The 17,730-nt window shown below is 50.5% G+C and overlaps 1 pseudogene; it reads left to right on the top strand.

Annotated features, from left to right (window-relative positions):
- The first annotated feature begins 357 nt into the window (after nucleotides 1-357).
- Nucleotides 358-16,986, top strand: LOC114083658 (ruvB-like 1; annotated as a pseudogene).
- Nucleotides 16,987-17,730: the final 744 nt, after the last annotated feature.

Genomic DNA, 17,730 nt, shown 5'->3' with positions numbered 1-17,730 from the left:
TAAACACCCAGAATAACGCTCCTCGTGGCCACCCACCCCCTGGGCTCAGCTCTTCAGCCAGGCAGCAAAACTCTTGGCTCCCTCCTGCAATCACACCCTCAGAGCTAGCTGGAAGAACCTGTTGCCAGGGAAGTCAACCCAGAGCCACAGCGGGAAGTGTGTGGGCGGAGCTCTACCGGCAGCTGCGATGAGCACATGCCTGAGCCAATGGAGAGTGGCGGTGTTCCAATATCCTCCAATGGGGCACCGACAGAGGCGGGCTCTTGCCAGCCGCCCTTGTAATGGCCCTTGGTAACCCCTGGGCGGGTGCAGGGTAGTGGCTCCTGCACTGGTTGGGCTCTGGCTGGCACTTTGAAGATCGAGGAGGTGGAGAGCACCACGAAGATGCCGCGCATCGCCTCGCACAGCCACGGGAAGGGGCTGGGCCTCAACGAGAGTGCCCTGGTCAAGCAGGCGGCCTCGGGGCTCCTGGGCCAGGAGAATGCATGAGAGGGATGGCGGGCGGGGCTGGGGGGCGTGGGGACCTTCCCGGCATTCGCCCCGACTCAGTGTCACTTTGGTGCCCGGCGTTGACCCCGGGGGCGCTGCCCACAGAACCACACTGTGGCCCCTTTTGTGTTTATTCCGAGACAGGATCTGGCTGAGCTGCTGACGCTGGCCTCCACCTTACAGTCCTCCTGCCTCAGCCTCCAGGTGCCCTGGGATGACAGGCCTGCACCATCGTGCCCTAACCCTAACCATCCTTTTACCAGTAAGTTCTACTTTTGTTAAGTGGCAACTGTACCAAGTCCCTGCAGTTATGGTATTTATTATTATTATTATTATTATTATTATTATTATTATCAGAAAAAAAAATGGCCTATCTATAGGCCACCGAGTTTAGTAATGACAACTGGAGGTTTGCACTCCACCACCTCTAAGCTGCTGGACCCTAGAGTCATGGCCCATGGTCTCCCTGGAGGCTGAGCAGCTACAGAAACCTGCAATTTATATGAGCTTGTGACTGTGGCCTTGGAGTCTCCTAGTAACAGAAAGGGCCAAAGAAAAGCCTCTGGTTTCTTGTCTATGTCTTTTTTGGAGGGCGGGGGGAGCCCTAAACCCCTGAGCCCCTCCCCAGCCCTATTTTGCATTTATTTAGAGACAGGGTCTCTCTGAGTTGCTCAGGGCCTCACTTTGTCTGAGGCTGGTTTTGAACTGAGATCCTCCTGCCTCAGCCTCCCAAGTCCCTGGGATCACAGGTGTGGGCCACTGTGCCCAGCAGACTTTTCTCTCTCACCTCCACTGTCTGGGCACCCAGAGCTGTGCCTGGAGGGTGCTGGCTCTCAGGGTTTGTTGGACGAGTCTGTGAATTGTTTGGACCAGGGACTGCATTTTTTCCCCACTGAAACACAGTAATAGTGACCATTTCTCCCCTCTGTGCTGCAGGCATGTGACATCATAGAAGAATTAATCGAAAGCAGGAAAATGGCAGGAAGAGCCTTGCTGTGGGCCGGACCCCTGGGAACTGGAAAGGTGCTTGTGTTCTCGTTGATTTCTGCTGCCCAAGAGGACAATTCTCACGTTGAAGCCAGTTGGAATATGCATCTTAACTAGTCTTTGTTTAGCGACGTGGGTCACATGTGTGTTTAAGAAAGGAATCTGATCTCAACTCATACTTCTAGAATGAAAATCATCCTGGTCAGAGGGATGGGAAAGTCCTGAGAGGGGTCTGGTCTCTGGGATGGTCCTTGAACTCTTTCAAGTCTCCTTTGCTTGAGAAATGCATCTCTTTTCCTTTTCTTTTCTCTTCTTTTCTTTTCTTTCTTTCTTTTTTTTTTTTTTTTTTTTTTAACCAGTGATTGAACTTGGGGGCAATCAACACTGAATCACTTCCCATGTTTGTATTTTATTTAGAGCCAGGGTCTTGCTAAAGTTGCTGAGGGTATTGCTATGTTGCTGAGGCTGGCCTCCACCTCGTGATCCTCCTGCCTCAGCCTCCTGAGTGGTAGGATTATAGACATGCACCACCGCGCCCAGCTGAAAATCCATTTCTGTTGGTCCAGGGACTCGTAAAAATTTGTGACGGGATGTGGCTGTGGCTCAGTGGTAGAGTGCTCGCCTCGCATGTGCAGGACCCTGGGTTCGATCCTCAGCACCACATAAAAATAAATAAGTGAAATAAAAGTATTGTGTCCAACTACAACTAAAAAATAAATATTAAAAAATTGAAACAAAGATATTATGTCCATGCACAATTTAAAAAATATTAAAAAATCTTCTGTGGCACATTTTTGGAGGGGGAAAATGAGTCAGCCAGTATTTTTTTGAATGCGAAATTTGCCCACCACTATTTTGGCTACGTGCATGATTGACAAATAACAGAAACACAAGTTTGATCTTCAAGGGGCTTCTAGTGTTTTCTGGGCAGAGAAATAGGAAGTCTCCTGATGGCACAAAATGGCTCAGTTGAGTCTGAGCTTCAAACTGCTGACTGATTATAAATGCTGGAATTGGGCAGAGGGTTTGATAATTCCCCCCAATTTGGGCTTTCCAGGGGACAAAAGAGGACACATGGTGGAGGTTTTTGGGATCTGCAAGGGGATTGGCCAGATCCTCAGGCTTCCCAGAGCTCCTGGTCTGGGCATGGCTTGTTCTCTGGAAGGGCCTCTTGGCACAGGAGAGTAGGAGCCTGCACTCTTGTATGTAAAGAAGTGGGCTCTTACAAGGGGTGGTGGCCCCTGCCTGTCATCTCAGTGACTCTGGAGGCTAAGACAGGAGGATCACATGTTGGAGGCCAGCCTCAGCAGTTTCACCAGTCTCTAAGTGACTTAATGTGACCCTGTTCAAAAATAAACACCCTAAAGTTCTGGGCTGTGTCTTGGTGGGTATTGATTGATCAGTTGGGAGACCTGGGGCAGGCTCCTGACCTTTCAGAAGCAGAAACACAATCATCTGTGAAATAAAAGCTTGAATTCTAATTTTTAAGTTGTACATATGGAGTTGCCAGGGTGTGTTGTGTGGTGTCTGATGGTGGATGAAGAAGTCTTGAGTCTGGGGGAAGTTTTTTGAGGCTGGAATGCTATACAGTGTGCACTTACAGGAACATTAGCATGTCCAAGTCGTCTTCCATTTTTTTGGGGGGAGGCTTACCAAGAATTGAACCCCAAGAATTGAACCCAGGAGCTCTCAACTCCTGAGCCCCATCCTCAGCCCTTTTTGCATTTTATTTAGAGACAGTGTCTCACTTAGTTGCTTAGGGCTTCGCTTTTGCTGAGTCTGGCCTCCAACTCGTGATCCTCCTGCCTCAGCCTCCCAAGCCACCAGGATGACAGGCCTGCGCCACAGCACCAGCATGATAGCTGTTTCCTTCAGTGCTGTTTCTCTCAGTGTTATTTGGTACTTTTTATCTTCCAGTGTTGCTCTTAAGAAGTCTGATTTCCAGGGTTGAAACCTTTCTTTCTAGATGTTTTGGACGTACTTTTGGATAGGGCGCCCTCCCCTGATTTCCCTTTCTTGATGTCCACAGGGCTTTCTGAGTCTCAATGTTTGGTGTCGTTGGTGTGGACAGTTGCCAGCTCTGAACCCCTGAGCTGTGGGCTGTTCCTGTTCTCTGTGTGCTCTTTCTGGAAGTCCAGCTAGGTGAGATTAGCTCTGCAGTGATTTTCAACCTGGACTGGTTTCCCCCCCCCCCCCCACCCAGGAGATATTTGCCAGTATCTGGAGAATCATCTCTTGTTGTTTTCAAAACGTGGTGGGGGGACTCGTGGCATCTAGTGTTAGAGGCCAACAATGCTGCTAAGCAAACTGCACTACAAGGCTGTCCCCAAAAAACAGAGGAAAGACTGAGAAATCCTTTTTTTTTTTTGGCTACCAGGGATCAAACCCAGGGGTGCTTAACCCCTGAGCCCCGTCCTCAGCCATTTTTGTATTTTATTTAGAGACAGTGTCTTGCTGAGTTGCTCAGAGCCTTGCTAAGTTGCTGAGGCTGGCCTCCAACTAGCCATCCTCCCAGCTCAGCCTCCCAAGCTGCTGGGATGACAGATGTGTACCCCCACACCCAGCTCTCAGTTTCTTAATCCATAAAATACAAGTTAATGTGCTGGGATTGTGGCTCAGTGGTAGAGCACTCACCTAGCACGGGTGGTACCCGGTTTGATCCTCAGAACCATATAAAGATAAAGGCATTGTGTTGTGTCCATCTACACCTAAATCAGTTATATCAGTTCAGTCACCTATATCAGTTCAATATTTTTTGCTAAGGGGAGGGGTGCTTAACTTTATAATGGCCTGATTTTTGAGCATTATTTTTAAGAAATAAGTTCTTCCCCTAATTTAGGGCTGGAACAAAATTAAACTTGTTTCGAAGAAAAAAAAATAAATATAAATAATGCAACCCTGTTCAAAAGTAAACACCATAAAGGTCTGGGTTGCGTCTTGGTGGGTATTGATTGATTAGCTGGGAGGCCTGATAATATTAAAATATTTAAAAAAATACAAGTTAGACTTTCAAGATGACAGCCTATGCAAAGATCAGTGAGATTTATAGAGCTCCATAGGAAAGGGTAGGTATATGTGGCTTTTCTTCCATGAGTTTTTTTTTTAATAATATCATATTTTTTAGTTGTAGTTGGACACAATACCTTTGTTTTGTTTATTTACCATTATGTGGCACTGAGGATGAAACCCAGGGCTGTGCACATGCTAGGTGAGTGCTCCACCACTGAGCCCCAGCCCCAGCCCAGCCCCTTCCATGAGCTTTTAATTGGATAAAGATGGACAGACATGGAACCATTATTAACCAAGTATTGATCCTATTTGAATGGAAGGGTAATGATCACCCCTTCAGTATTAGGTGGAGGGAGGCAGGGACGCTGTTCAGTGGGACGTGGTCACTGTTTTGACACTGGAAACTGAGAATGGGGAGTTGGGGGCTGTGAAAGAACAGGGAAGAGACATTTTGGGTAGAAGGTGGACATGAAAACCAGGCACTATGGCTCACACCTGTAAACCCAGCAACTTGGGAGGCTGAAGCAGGAGGATCTCAAGGTGGAGTCCAGCCTCAGAGGCTCAGTGAGACCCTGTATTTAAATTAAAAATGCTGGGCCTGGGGCTCAGTGGTGGAGCAGCTGCCTGGCACATACAAGGCTCTGGGTTCCATTCCCAGAACCAGCAAAATAAAACAGGTGGGCAGAGCTGCCTGTGGCCTCCCCTGGGCCTTGTGGTGTTAGAATCGCATCACTCTGTGTTCTATTCTAGACATTTTCCATTTGCTATTAGAACACATGCTTTGGGCTTGCCCACTCAGGTGCCTAAGCATTTGGGAAGCAAGGCAAGCAAAGGGACTTGCTAAGCCCAAAAATGTGGTGCCCTGTCACTAAAAGAGGGCCACTGGGTCCAGACCTGGTTTCTCAAAAGAAGCCAAATAGCTGGATTTCTACATGAAAGTTCCTAAGGTTCAAAAAATGGCAAGAGCTGGGCACAGTGGCACATGCCTTCAATCCCAGTAGCTGGATCGGGAGGCTGAGGCAGGAGGATAGCAAGTTTGAGGCCAGCCTCAGCAAAAGCGAGGCCCCCAGTAACTCAGGGAGATCATGTCTCTAAATAAAATACCCAATAGTGCTGAGGATGGGGCTCATAGGCTGAAGGCCCCTGGGTTCAATCCCCCCACAAAAAAGGCAAGTTTAAAGGCACATTTAAGACTACATGGTCCCAACCAAACCATCCTGTGGGCAGCTCATTGGCTCCTTGTAATCTAAACTGTATTTTAGTTCATCAGATGAGGCCATCCAGCATTAGCACTATTGTGTGCTCAAGACCACATTGGAAAACAGGGGGGATATCAGAACTAGAACCAGCCTCTGCCCCATGGGCTAGTGGATTTTGCCCCACAGTGATCGGTGATCATCCCCCAGGTTGGCATTGAAAAGAAAATCTAAGAGGAGCCTTCCCTGGGCCATCTTTGAAGCAGCAGCTCCAGTTGGCCTTGTCCCAGCATGTTTGGAGTCTGAGGCAGGAGGATCAAATGTTGGAGGCCAGCCTCAGAAACTTAGTGAGGCCCTCAGCAACTCAGGAGGCTCTGCGTGGCCTGCACACCTGGGGTCTGACCTCATTCTTGTTTCAGAAATGAGGGAGGATGAAGTGGCACTCAGAGGCCATGGCATTTCCCAGTCCTGGGCCCACTTGAGAGCATTTGCTTTCCATAACTTGGTATTTGACAAGATGTCTGTTCCACCTGGTTCTCTTTAGCATCTGCCAACCTAAGTTAGGTTACTGAGTGTCAATTTATAGTTGACCACAGGGCACGGTCCAGGGGAGCTTGCAGACCAACTCACTGCTTCCAGATTTGGCCTCACATATTATCCACTATTTCCTGGCCTTTTAACATAAAATGAAGGTCATGTGATAAATCCTTCCTGATTTGTTTGTGTTGTTTTTTTTTCTTTTTTTTGAACCCAGGGATTGAACCCAGGGGTGCTTAACCACTGAGCCCAATCCCCAACCCTTTTATATTTTATTTAGAGACACGTCTCACTGAGTAGCTCAGGGCCTTGCTAAGTGGCTGAGAATGGCCTCCATCTTCCCATCCTCCTGCCTCAGCCTCCTGAGTCTTAGGGATAAAAAGTATGTGACACCATGTTCAGCCTCTTGAATAAATTTTTTATAGATGGCTTTGAATTATGTTTTCAAGACTATAAAATAAAAATATTTCCTTTCTTGCCTCTGTAGACAGCCCTGGCCCTGGCGATTGCTCAGGAGCTTGGGAGAAAGGTGCCTTTCTGCACCATGGTGGGGAGCAAAGTTTACTCTATGGAGATCAAGAAGACAGAGGTACTGATGGAGAACTTTTGCAGGGCTCTCAGTGAGTGTCACGTTGGAGTGACAGATGGCTGTTGCTTTTCCAGTGCTTTGAAATGTTTCATCTTAAAAATGCTTCTGTGATGTGTTGATTGGAATGCTTGTGTTCTTTTGGTGCTGTTGACAAGACAGGCAAGAGCAGCCAGCCATCCCAGAAGCTTGGGAGGCTGAGGTAGGAGGATCACAAGTTGGAATCCAGCCTCAGCAACTTAGTTCAGCCCTGAGCAACTCAGTGAGACTCTGTCTCTAACTAAAATATAAAAAGGGCTGGGGACAGGGCTCAGTGGTTGAGGGCCCCTGGGTTCCATCCCTGGCACTGAAATAAATAATAAATAAATAAAAAGACTAAGAAATCTACTTGGGGAGCTTTTGATTTAATGCTGAAGGAAAGAAAATGCAGTGGGAGGGTGCAGCATTTGGAAGTGGGGAGATATCATGGGACCCTGTTTCACCCCCCACAACCATCTGATTTTCTGGTGGCTGGCAATGTGTCTTCCTGCGGTGCCTCTCTGAGGGACTGGCTCTGCCTCTTGATCTTCCCAAGCAGGTCAATGTAAGCACTAAACTATGGGTCTCTCTCTCTCTCTCTCTCTCTCTCTCTCTCTCTCTCTCTCTCTCTCTCTTTCTCTCGACCATGGCCGCTGAGCCACCCCCAGCCCCTCTGTGACACTAATGCTGAACTGAAGAGTTCTAATTCTGAACTGTGTTCAGAAGCTAAGCTTTGTGTCACATTGAACTTAGGCTTTTTATTTTTATTTTTTGCTACCATGGATTGAACCCAGGGGCACTTCACCCCTGAGTTTCATCCCCAGCCCTTTTTATATTTTATGTAGAGACAAGGTCTTTCTGAGTTGCCAAGGCTGGCCTCCAAATCTCGATCCTCCTTCCTCAGCATCCTGAGGTGCTGGGATTATGCATGTGCACAACCACACCTGGGTTTTACGTTTAAAATTTTTCTCTCTATTGTTTTTTCCTCATTTCTCCTTTTCTTTTCCCTTTTTATTTCCTATTTTTTAGGGTCTCACTATGTTTCCCAGGCAGTCCTGAAACTCCTGGGTTCAAACCATCCTCTTGCCTCAGTATGCTGAGTAACTATGGCTACAGATGTGTGCTGCGGTGCCAGGCTTACTTTTCCTTAATTAAACATGTGCCAGTGATTTTATTTAACTCATTAATTAAACATATGAACCATATTGCAACAGCTCAGGAGGCTGAGGCAGGAGGATAGTAAGTTGGAGGCTAGCCTCAGCAACTTAGCCAGACCCTGAGCAACTCAGTGAGACCTTGACTTTAAATAAAATATAAAAGGGGCTGGGGCTGGGGGTCAGGGGTTGAGGGCCCCTTAATTCCATTCCTGGTACCAAAAAGAACCCCCCAAAAATGTGACCAGTAAGATATCACAACCTTTCAAATACCTGAATATGAATATTTTTAAGAACTTAAATTTTAAAAACACCATTTTTCTGGGCTGGGGCAGGGGCTCAGTGGTAGAGACCCACCTAGCATGTGTGGGGCCCTGGATTCCATCCTGAGCACCACATAAAAATAAAAAATAAAGGAATTGTGTCTATCTACAACTTAAAATTTTTGTTAAAAAACCCATTTTTGTGAGACAAAAACCTGATAAAACTGGTCTTCACACAGTTGCTTGTGTTTCAATGGCTCAGCAGGAACTGAAATGCTTTAAAATTTGAAAAAGTAGAGGTCACCAGGCACATTTGATGGGAGTCACTCCTGGGGTGGGGGGTGGGAGACACAGCAGGGGCTTTTGATGGCAGGAGGTGAGGAGAAACTTCTAGATTTTGCCACACAATGAAAGGGCAAGCTGTGGCCTCCCCTCAGACAGGAGCCTTCTGTCCCTGCACCTTTGACTTCCTGTGAAGCTGCAGAGGGAGGGAGAGAGGGTCATCTGTCCCCTCTGTGCCACTCCCTTGACGTGATAAAGGTCCCTGTCAGGGACTTAGAAACTGGAGCCAGCAGATGAAACCCGTGTCCTTTGTGCTGTCATGGCCAGAGACAGTGCCTTCAGCCCCTCTCCTGGCCACCAACTGGGCCCATGGTCCATTGAGCCTTCCTCTGTCTACTTGTCACCACTGAGAAACTTCTAGACAAATATGAGTGGCTGAGAGACGGGGATGCCTTTCTTCCCCTCCTGGAAAAATTTCATATCACTGTCCCATGACAGTGAGTATGGGCAGGCATTCCATTTGGAGGAATTTCCTCTTTGCCGAATAGAAAAGGTTCTATAAAAAATATCAAAGTAGGCTTAAAAGCCCAGAATTTTCCAAGCTTGACAGAGACTTCTGATACCTTCATGTTGTCTGGGATTTTTTTTTTTTTTTTTTTTTTTTTTTGTACCAGGGATTGAACCTAGGGGCCCTCGACCCCTGAGCCCCATCCCCAGCCCTATTTTGCATTTTATTTAGAGACAGAGTCTCTCTGAGTTGCTCAGGGCCTCAGTGTTGTGGAGGCTGGCCTCTAACCCATGATCCTCCAGCCTCAGCCTTCAGAGCTGCTGGGACTCGAGGTGTGTGTAGCTGCTCTGGGCTTTGTTTGGGAAGTTTGTCTTGGGGTTCAGGAGCTGGGAATTTGGTTCATCAAACACAGAATGTGGCTTCTCTTTTGGGTGTTTTCCAAAAGGCCCATTTATAGGCTCTCAGGTGGATCACAGGCAGAGGATAGCTGGCCTTTAGCTTCCTGTCTTGAGTGTCCTTGTCCTGGTTGGGTTTCTGGAGAAGAGAAGGCAAGGGATGGTGTGATAAGATAATGCCCCCCCCCCCCTTGAACAGTGGGAAGTGGCCTGAATGTCGGATCCTGTGGCCATGTGTCTCTGCCTTTGGGACACTTCTATATCAGCTCACAGAGAGCCCGATGGCCACCTGCCAGAAGTCCTCTGTGGCCTTCCCATTTGTCAGGAGAGCAGCGAGCCTCATCTCTTCTTCTTCTTCTTCTTCTTTTTTTTTTTTTTTTTTTTTTGAGGAGGGGAACCAGGGATTGAACCCCGGGGCACCTAACCACAGAGCCACCTCCCAGCCCTGTTTTGAATTTATTTGGAGACAGGGTTTCACTGAGTTGATCAGGGACTCACTGGGTTGCTGAGGCTGGCCTCCAGCTCACCATCCTCCTGCCTCAGCCTCCCAAGCTGGGATGACAGGTGTGGGCCACTGCTCCCTGTAGTGTTGCTCTCCACCCATGATGGTGGCTCCGTGTTGTACTGTAAGGTGACTTGTCAGTTCTTGTGCTGTGGCAGGTTGAGGTAAGAAGGTTGTTGGTGGGGAGGGGATGGATGTGAAGAGAAGGATGGTCCTGCTTCTCACCATGTCCCCATCGGCCATCCCTCCCAGGGCTGTGGATAAAGGAGGCCAAGGAGGTCTACGAGGGGGAGGTGACCGAGCTGGCGCCATGTGAGACCGAGAACCCCATGGGCAGCTATGGCAAGACCATCAGTCACGTGATCATAGGGCTCAAGACAGCCAAGGGCACCAAGCAGCTCAAGGGGAGTTCATCCTGAGCCCTGCCCTCGGCACTGCGGCACCAGGCAGGTGGTGTGACCTCTGTGTCCCTCTTTCCTTGGTCTCTGCACTGTTGATGCCATATGGGACACTCAGGATAACACCGTGTAGTATAAAGGGACACCTTGTAGAGGGCTTGGACATAGGTCCCTATATGAGGTAGTTCTTTCTTTTCTCATTGCTCCTGGGAGTTGTGTGGTTAAGTCAACAAATTGCTTCTGCCATCTCATCCCCCACATGATGACCATTGGCCAGCCAGGCACAGTGGAGCACTCCTGTCATCCCAGCCGCTCAGGATGCTGAGGCAGTAGGATCACAAGGTTGAGGCCAGCCTCATCAACTTAGTCAAGGTCCTGAGCAGCTCAGGGAGAGCCTGTCTCTAAATAAAAAATGGGGATGGGGATGGCGATGGGGCTCAGGTGTAAGTCACCCCTGGTTTCAATTCCTAATACTGCCCCCTCACCTCCCCATAAAGTCAAAGTGGACATAATTTTGTTTTCTTTTTTCTTTCTTTTTCATAATGTTTTTACTCATCCACTGTTGTTATGATTGACCCACACTAGCTCTGTACCTGTCCCCTGCTGCATACCCAGGTCCCCTGCTGCGGGCTTGGGGAGGTATTTTACCTGTGGTTCCTCACAGCTGTGTGTCCATGTGCGCAGGTGCCATAAATCTCATTTCCCCTGTTTTCCGGATCAAGGCCTCAGGCTCAGAAAGGGGCTCTGCAGTCATCCTGCATCCAGTGCTGGCTGAGGGGCAGGTGACTGTGAGTCCTCTGGTGCTGGGTGACCCCTGAGAGTCCTCTGAGCTCTCTGAGACTCAGATTCTCTTCTCTAGACCACTCTCCATCCACCATAGAATCTTTCCATCTTCCCCCCTTTTATAATTTGATGGTTCTTTGATTCTCTGAGGTGGTTTCTCGGTCACTGCTTTATGGAGATCATGAAAATGTCACTTCTTCCAAGGGCTATTTTTCTGTTTCCTAATGGGGCCTTCATCTCAGGAGCTTGGCTCTGCAAACCTCTCTCTCTCTCTCTCTCTCTCTCTCTCTCTCTCTCTCTCTCTCTCTCTTTAATCCCTCACCACATCCTGTCCACCCTGGATTAATGAGGTTCTGAGAAGGTGGCCCCTTCTCAGGAATGACACCTTGAGCCAGTTCATCTGGAAAATCAACCATATAAAAGTGCCTGAGAGGAAAAGAGAAAAATTGTCCTCTTCCCTGTAGGAGAGAGGACACAGGAACACAGTGGAAATTTGAGCCATCCATCGGTCTACTTCGTCCAGCTTCTTGAAGAAAAGAGCCTAATGGAAGAAGAGGAAAATTGTCTCTGATCCCAGCAGCTTGGGAGGCTGAGGCAGGAGGATTGCGAGTTCATAGCCAGCCTCAGCCAAAGTGAAGCCCTAAGCAACTCAGTGAGACCCTGACTCTAAATAAAATGCCAAACAGGGCTGGGGATGGGGCTTGGTGGTGGAGGGCCCCTGAGTCCAATCCCTGGTACCCCCAGCCTCCCCCAAACCCAAGTCCTTCTGGGCAGTTTTCCCACATGGATGAGATATTGGGACAGAAGGACCTCAGGTGCGTTGTGTGGAGTTGTGAAGTGTCTGAGTTTGAAGGAGGCTTATGAATCTTGGCCTGGGGACTCCCCACCCCTGTATCCTGTTTGCAAAATGCCCAAAGGAGGCCAGAGAGGCTGGTCCCTGGCAAGCTCCTGGCAGCTCTGTTGGGGTGCAGTTGTGAACATGATCCACCCATTTTAAGTGTGTGTTACCCACAGGATTTTGAGGCATGACATAGTTTACTCTCCCCATCTTAATTCTAGAACATTGTCATGACCTTCCAAGGGACCTAATTCCCATGAATGGCCACCTGCTGTCCTTCCCCCTGGCCTTTGGCCACCACATACTGACTTTGTTTCTGGATTGGCCTTTTGGGGGCCCCCTCCTGCCGAGGGAGCCCTACACCAGGTGTTAGTCTGTGTTGTGTCCCCTGCTGCCCCCCTTTGACTATAGACTCTGTCTGGTACAGAGTTCAGGTGTGTTTCCACAGGGTGGCCATCTGTAGCAGCTGCTCTGGAAGCTCAGCCTCAGGACCTGTCTGCCATCTGGGTCCTGTAGAGCCTGCTGTCCTTGACCAGTGCACACCCCTAGGGAAGAGCAAGGCCCCGTTTAGCACCATCACCCCAAGATGTGTGTGCACAGCCCAAGTATGGAAGATGCTAGAATTTGCTTTCTTCTGGTCCTGGGATTCAAACCCAGAGTTGTGGCCATAGTGAACCAGTGCTCTGCCACTGAGCTGTGCCCCAGCCCCAGGGACTAGCTATGTGGTCTAGACTGGCCTCCACCTTGGTGATCCTCCTTCCTCAGCCTCCTGACCCAGACAGTTTGGGGGGATTCCAACTTATATTTCCCTTCTGAGCTGGACTCCTCTGTGGGTGCTTCTGGGTGCTGTCACATAGAGGAGGAGACCAAGGCCCAGAGAGCCGGAATCACGGGCCACATCAAATGCAGCCTCAGGTGGCTAAGCAGGAAGCTCTGGTGTCCCTAACCCAAGGACTGGAGCTGCAGTGGTGATCCTGGGGGGTGCTGTGGGGCGTGGCCATGGACACATGTACCCTCTAAGAGCAGCCGGGTCCCTGGGAGAATGCTCCTACCACTTTGCAACCCCTGAAGGCAAGGCAAGGAAGAGTAATGGTGACGTTCTCTTGTCTCCTACAGGCAGACATGGTCACCCTCAGGTTCACCTCCTGGTGTGCTAAGCCCCCAGTCCAGGCTCTTGGGCCCTGCCACAAACCTTCATACCCATCCACTCCTGGGGTGGCTGGCTACCTCAGGTGTCTGTCTGTCTGTCTCTCTCTTATGTTTAGTCCTGTGAACTGAATCCGTAGTGCTTAAGCAGGGAGCCAGAAGCCTGCCCTTTTTATTTTGCTTTGTATTGTTTTCAGAGAGAGTCTCCCCTTGCTAAGTTGCTGAGGCGGGCCTCCAACTTGGCGATCCTCCTGCCTCAGCCTCCCGAGTCCCTGGGATGACAGGTGTGCACCCCTGTGCCTGGCCCCTCAGGTCTCTTACAGAAAAGTTTCTTCCCTCGGGGTCACAAGGAACTGGAATTTGCATCATGGTTGTCTGAGTCCCCTTATGTCTGGTTTGGTTTGGTATTAGCTGAACCCCAGCATTTTTGAAAGTCTGCAGAAGAAGCGAGTTGAGGCCAGGGACATCATCTACATGGAGGCCAACAGCAGGGCTGTGAAGATATGCTCCCGGGGGACAGTGCCACGCCTGAGGGTCTGCAGAGGGAGACCTGGGTGACCAGGGAGTCACATTGCTCAGCGGAGGTGGGTGGGGGAAGTTCAGCAGCTGTCCCTTTACCTAAGTCACCTTGGCTTTTCTCTGTCTTCCTCTCCTGGTGACTTCAGCAGGCAGAGTGCTCAAGACCCAAACCCTGTGGGGGGCAGGGACCAGACAGCCTTCATCCCTTCCTGCTGCACCAGGCGTTGTCTTCCATCTTCCTTTATCTCCCTGGTGTCCCTCCCTGAGTCCTGAGCCTGGGGACTGCACCAGGTGGCTCCTCCTCTATCTGCTGCTGCGTCCCAGGGTGGCTGCACCTCCCTGGTTCATGGATGAGCCTAAGGCCTTGTGTCACCCATAAATCACCACCTAGAATACCCCGGGCTCTAGGCTCCAGTGAGTCCCCTGAATGCTCTTTTATCAGGAGTGAAAAGAAAGGGGAGAAAATCTTCCAGAAAGTCTCAGGTGTTGGCTGGGCGGGTCTGGGAGCCCAGTGTTGCACCAGGCCATGGGGCACAGGTGGAGGGTGACATTGGGGGCCCTCAGTGGGCAGCAGAGACCTTTCTGTCACTGAGCTCTATGTGGTCCTGGTGCCCCATGGTCTGCTGGCAGAGGTAGGCAGGTGCGACTCCTTGGCCACGGAGTTCAACCTGGAGGCCTAGGAGGACATGCCCTGCCCAAGGGCGATGTGCACAAGAAGAAGGAGGTCATCAAGGATGGGACTTTGCATGACCTGGACGTGGCCAACACCAGGCACCAGGGACAGGCCTTGTGGTCCAGCACATTCCCAAGGCCCTGGGAACCAGTGTTCAGGGCCATGCTGTCCTCCTGGAGGCCTTCTGGGATGCTCAGCAATGAGCACGACATGAGCTTCGTCCCCTGTCCCAATGTCCAGATGCTGTCACAGCTGATCTCTGGGCATGGTCTGCCCCTGGCCGCCTGCCAGCCTGCTGGGAGCTGCTCTCCACCTTGGGCTGGGGGTTCCTGGCGGGAGCCTTCACAGGGCTTCAGACAGCCTCACAGAGGCCCCAGGCTCTGCAGAGCTCAAGCCCCGAGTCCTCCAGCTCCCAGCTGGCGCTACTCTGGGCCCCGCTGGACAGAGAGTCAGGTTTGCTCTTCATCCTAAAGGGGGTCTCCTCCTCCCCACCAGGAATGGGCTTTCTGCCGGGAATCTGGTTTTTCTTTTTGTCCCACAGAACTTTGCCCAGGAGAGGCCAGAGACTCTTGGGATTGGAGTTTCTTCCTACCTGGCCAGAGGTTTTTTTTTTTTTGTACTGAAGCTTAAACCCCAGGGTGCTTACACATGGAGCCCCATCTACAGCCCTTTTTATATTTTATTTAGAGACAGGGTCTTGCTGAGTTGCTCAGGACCTCACTAAGTTTCTGAGGCTGGCCTCCAACTTGCGGTCCTTCTGTCTCAGCCTCCCAAATCGCCAGGATTTTTAAAGACACGTGCCACCAAACATGAATCAGCTTGATTCTTGCAGGTCAGGGGAAACCTCGAGGGGATCCCTCTGAGTTCAGGAGCCCCTCATCCTTCCCAGGGGAGCTGTGCTGGGCCTGTCCACCTAAGGCTTCCAAGTTGAGTGACATCAGGGACCCTCAGTAGGCAGGAGGATAGGCTTTGGTAGCTGCCTTAGAAAGTCCTCTCTCCTACAGGGGAGACTAGACATCCTGTCCATGATGGGCCAGTTGATGAAGCCAAAGAAGACAGAGATCACAGGGAAGATGGATGGCAAAGCTTGAGCCCAGAGCCGAGTTGAGGCCCTGCCTCTGACATGCTCCTGGCTCTGAGAGCCCCCCCCCCCCCACTGCACGGCTCTGAGTCTTCACTCCCATAGGAAGCTGTGGCCAAACTGTGTGCTCTGGACCCGCTGAGGTCAGCATCTGCTTCCTTTGAGGTCCCAGAAAGGTGCCGACTTTGACACCAGGCAGTGGGTCTCCCTTGCTCCTTTGTGGACTTATTTTTTTTTATTATTTTTTATTTTTTGATGCCAGTGATTGAACTCAGGGGCTCTCGACCACTGAGCCCCGTCCCAGCATTTTTATTTTTTATTTAGAGACAGGGCCTGGCTGAGTTTCTTAGGCCCTTGCTAGGTTGCTGAGGCTCGCCTCCAAGTTATGATCCTCCTGCCTCAGCCTCCCCGGCTCCTGGGATGACAGGTGTGTGCCACTGCGCCCGGCTCTTCCCCAGTTTTATGTCCGTCTCAGGCCCATTACCACTTTACTCCCTGAAAAAGTAAGTTCAACATGAATCCACTGTTGCCTTGAGGCCTCGCAGCAGCCTAAGCTTCCTCCATGAGTGGCCAAGAGCAGATCTGTCACTGAACTCTGTTTTGACAGCCCTGCATCATGGCTCTGGGAGAGGACAGGCCTCAGATCCCATTTCTTTGGGAACATCTCCATCCTGATGACAGGGGGCACTGGTTTGGAAGGTGAGGGCTGAGACCTGAGGTGGGCCTGCTGTTCTGTAAGGGCTGAGGTTTCTGGGGTCAAGGCTGGGCCTGCTCTGACCCTCCTTGCTCAGGTTTCCTGGGGAGAGGATTCTAACTGCACTTGATGGAAAGCTCATTAACCTAAGCATTGTCATGCACGGCCCCCAAAAGAGCTCCTTGACTGAGTGCAGCAGAGGGGAATTCACATTTGAAAACACATCTCCCTGGAGCTCCCAAATGAGGTGTCTTGGCATCAGGGTCAGGGCTTGATGGGGCAGCTCCTGGTCATTGTGCCCCACACAGCTCCACAAAAGGTGTTTTGTGGCATTTGGGGGCGATCATGCCTGTTTTATTTTTTTTAGATGAGGGTTCAGGGATTCAACTCATGGGCTCTTGACCCTGAGTCCCATCCCCAGCCCTATTCTGTATTTTATTCAGAGACAGGGTCTCAACTGAGTTGCACAGGGCCTTACTAAGTTGCTGAGGCTGGTCTCCAATTTGTGATCCTCCTGCCTCAACCTCCCAGGCTGCTGGGGTTATAGGTGTGTGCCACCACAGCTGGCACGATTCTTGTTTTCAAATGATGACACCAAACCTGGAATGGGTCCAGTACCCAGCCTTGGGTCAGAGAGCCAGTAGGAGAACCAGGCTGCAGGGTTGGTTCTTGATTGAATTTAGGTGTGGAGAAGAGAGCAGGTGACATTTCCCCCACTGGCTGGGACCCTGTCCAAGGTGAGATCAACAAGGTGGTGAACAAGTACATCGACCAGGGCGTGGCTGAGAGGGTCCCCAGCATGCTGTTTGTGGACGAGGTGCACATGCTGGACATCAAGGGCTTCACCTCCCTGCACTGAGCTCTGGAATCTTCCATCGCCCCCATCATGATTTTTGCCTCCAATCGAGGCCACTGTGTTATCAGGTAGGTGCTGCCAGCTGTCCCTGCTGCCCGGGTCTGTCCCCTCCCATGATGTCACAAGTTGGGATGGGACGAAGGGAGTGCATGTTGCCCCTGGGAGGAGACAGCAGGGGGACTGAAGGCCACAGCTGCCGTGTCCCTGATGGGCAGGGTCTCCACAGGCCTCTGAGGCTCGACATTCCTGTGGGGAGCAAAGGCCTGAGGAGGTGGGGCCACTCTGGTGACCTGAGTGTCAGTTCCCTCACACTGGCTCCCAGAGGCCAGCAGAGCCCGTTTCATCCTCAATGAGGACACTGAATGACATTGCACCTTGATCCTTGGCATAGGTGGGAACACAGGTTTGTCTCTGAATTGGTTCTTCTTAGCTCCCCATGACAGCAGCATGCATCCTGCCATGTCACCTACACGGGGTGTGATTTTCATTCCTGTGACTGGCCCTACTGTGGGGTGTCCCTGGTTGTGTTCCTATGTGAACATGGGAAAGTGACGTCCATTTATTTTCCTGCACCCCCCAGTCCTTCCCCTCCCTTCCCTTTGTCTCATCCAATGAAATTCTCTTCTCTTCTCCCCTATTGTGAGTCAGCATCTGCATGTCAGAGAGGACACTCAGCCTTTGGCTTTTGGAATTGGCTTACTTAAGCAGCACAGTCCTCTCCAGCTCCACCCATTGACCTTCAAATGCCATCATTTCATTCTTCTTTATGGCTGAGTAATATTCCACTGTGCATAGGGACCACAGTTTCTTTATCCG

The sequence above is a fragment of the Marmota flaviventris genome, chromosome 11 (assembly GCF_047511675.1).
Source record: "Marmota flaviventris isolate mMarFla1 chromosome 11, mMarFla1.hap1, whole genome shotgun sequence".
Lineage (NCBI taxonomy): Eukaryota > Metazoa > Chordata > Mammalia > Rodentia > Sciuridae > Marmota > Marmota flaviventris.
Note: the sequence above shows the minus strand (reverse complement) of the source record. Positions and strands in the feature narration are given on the sequence as shown.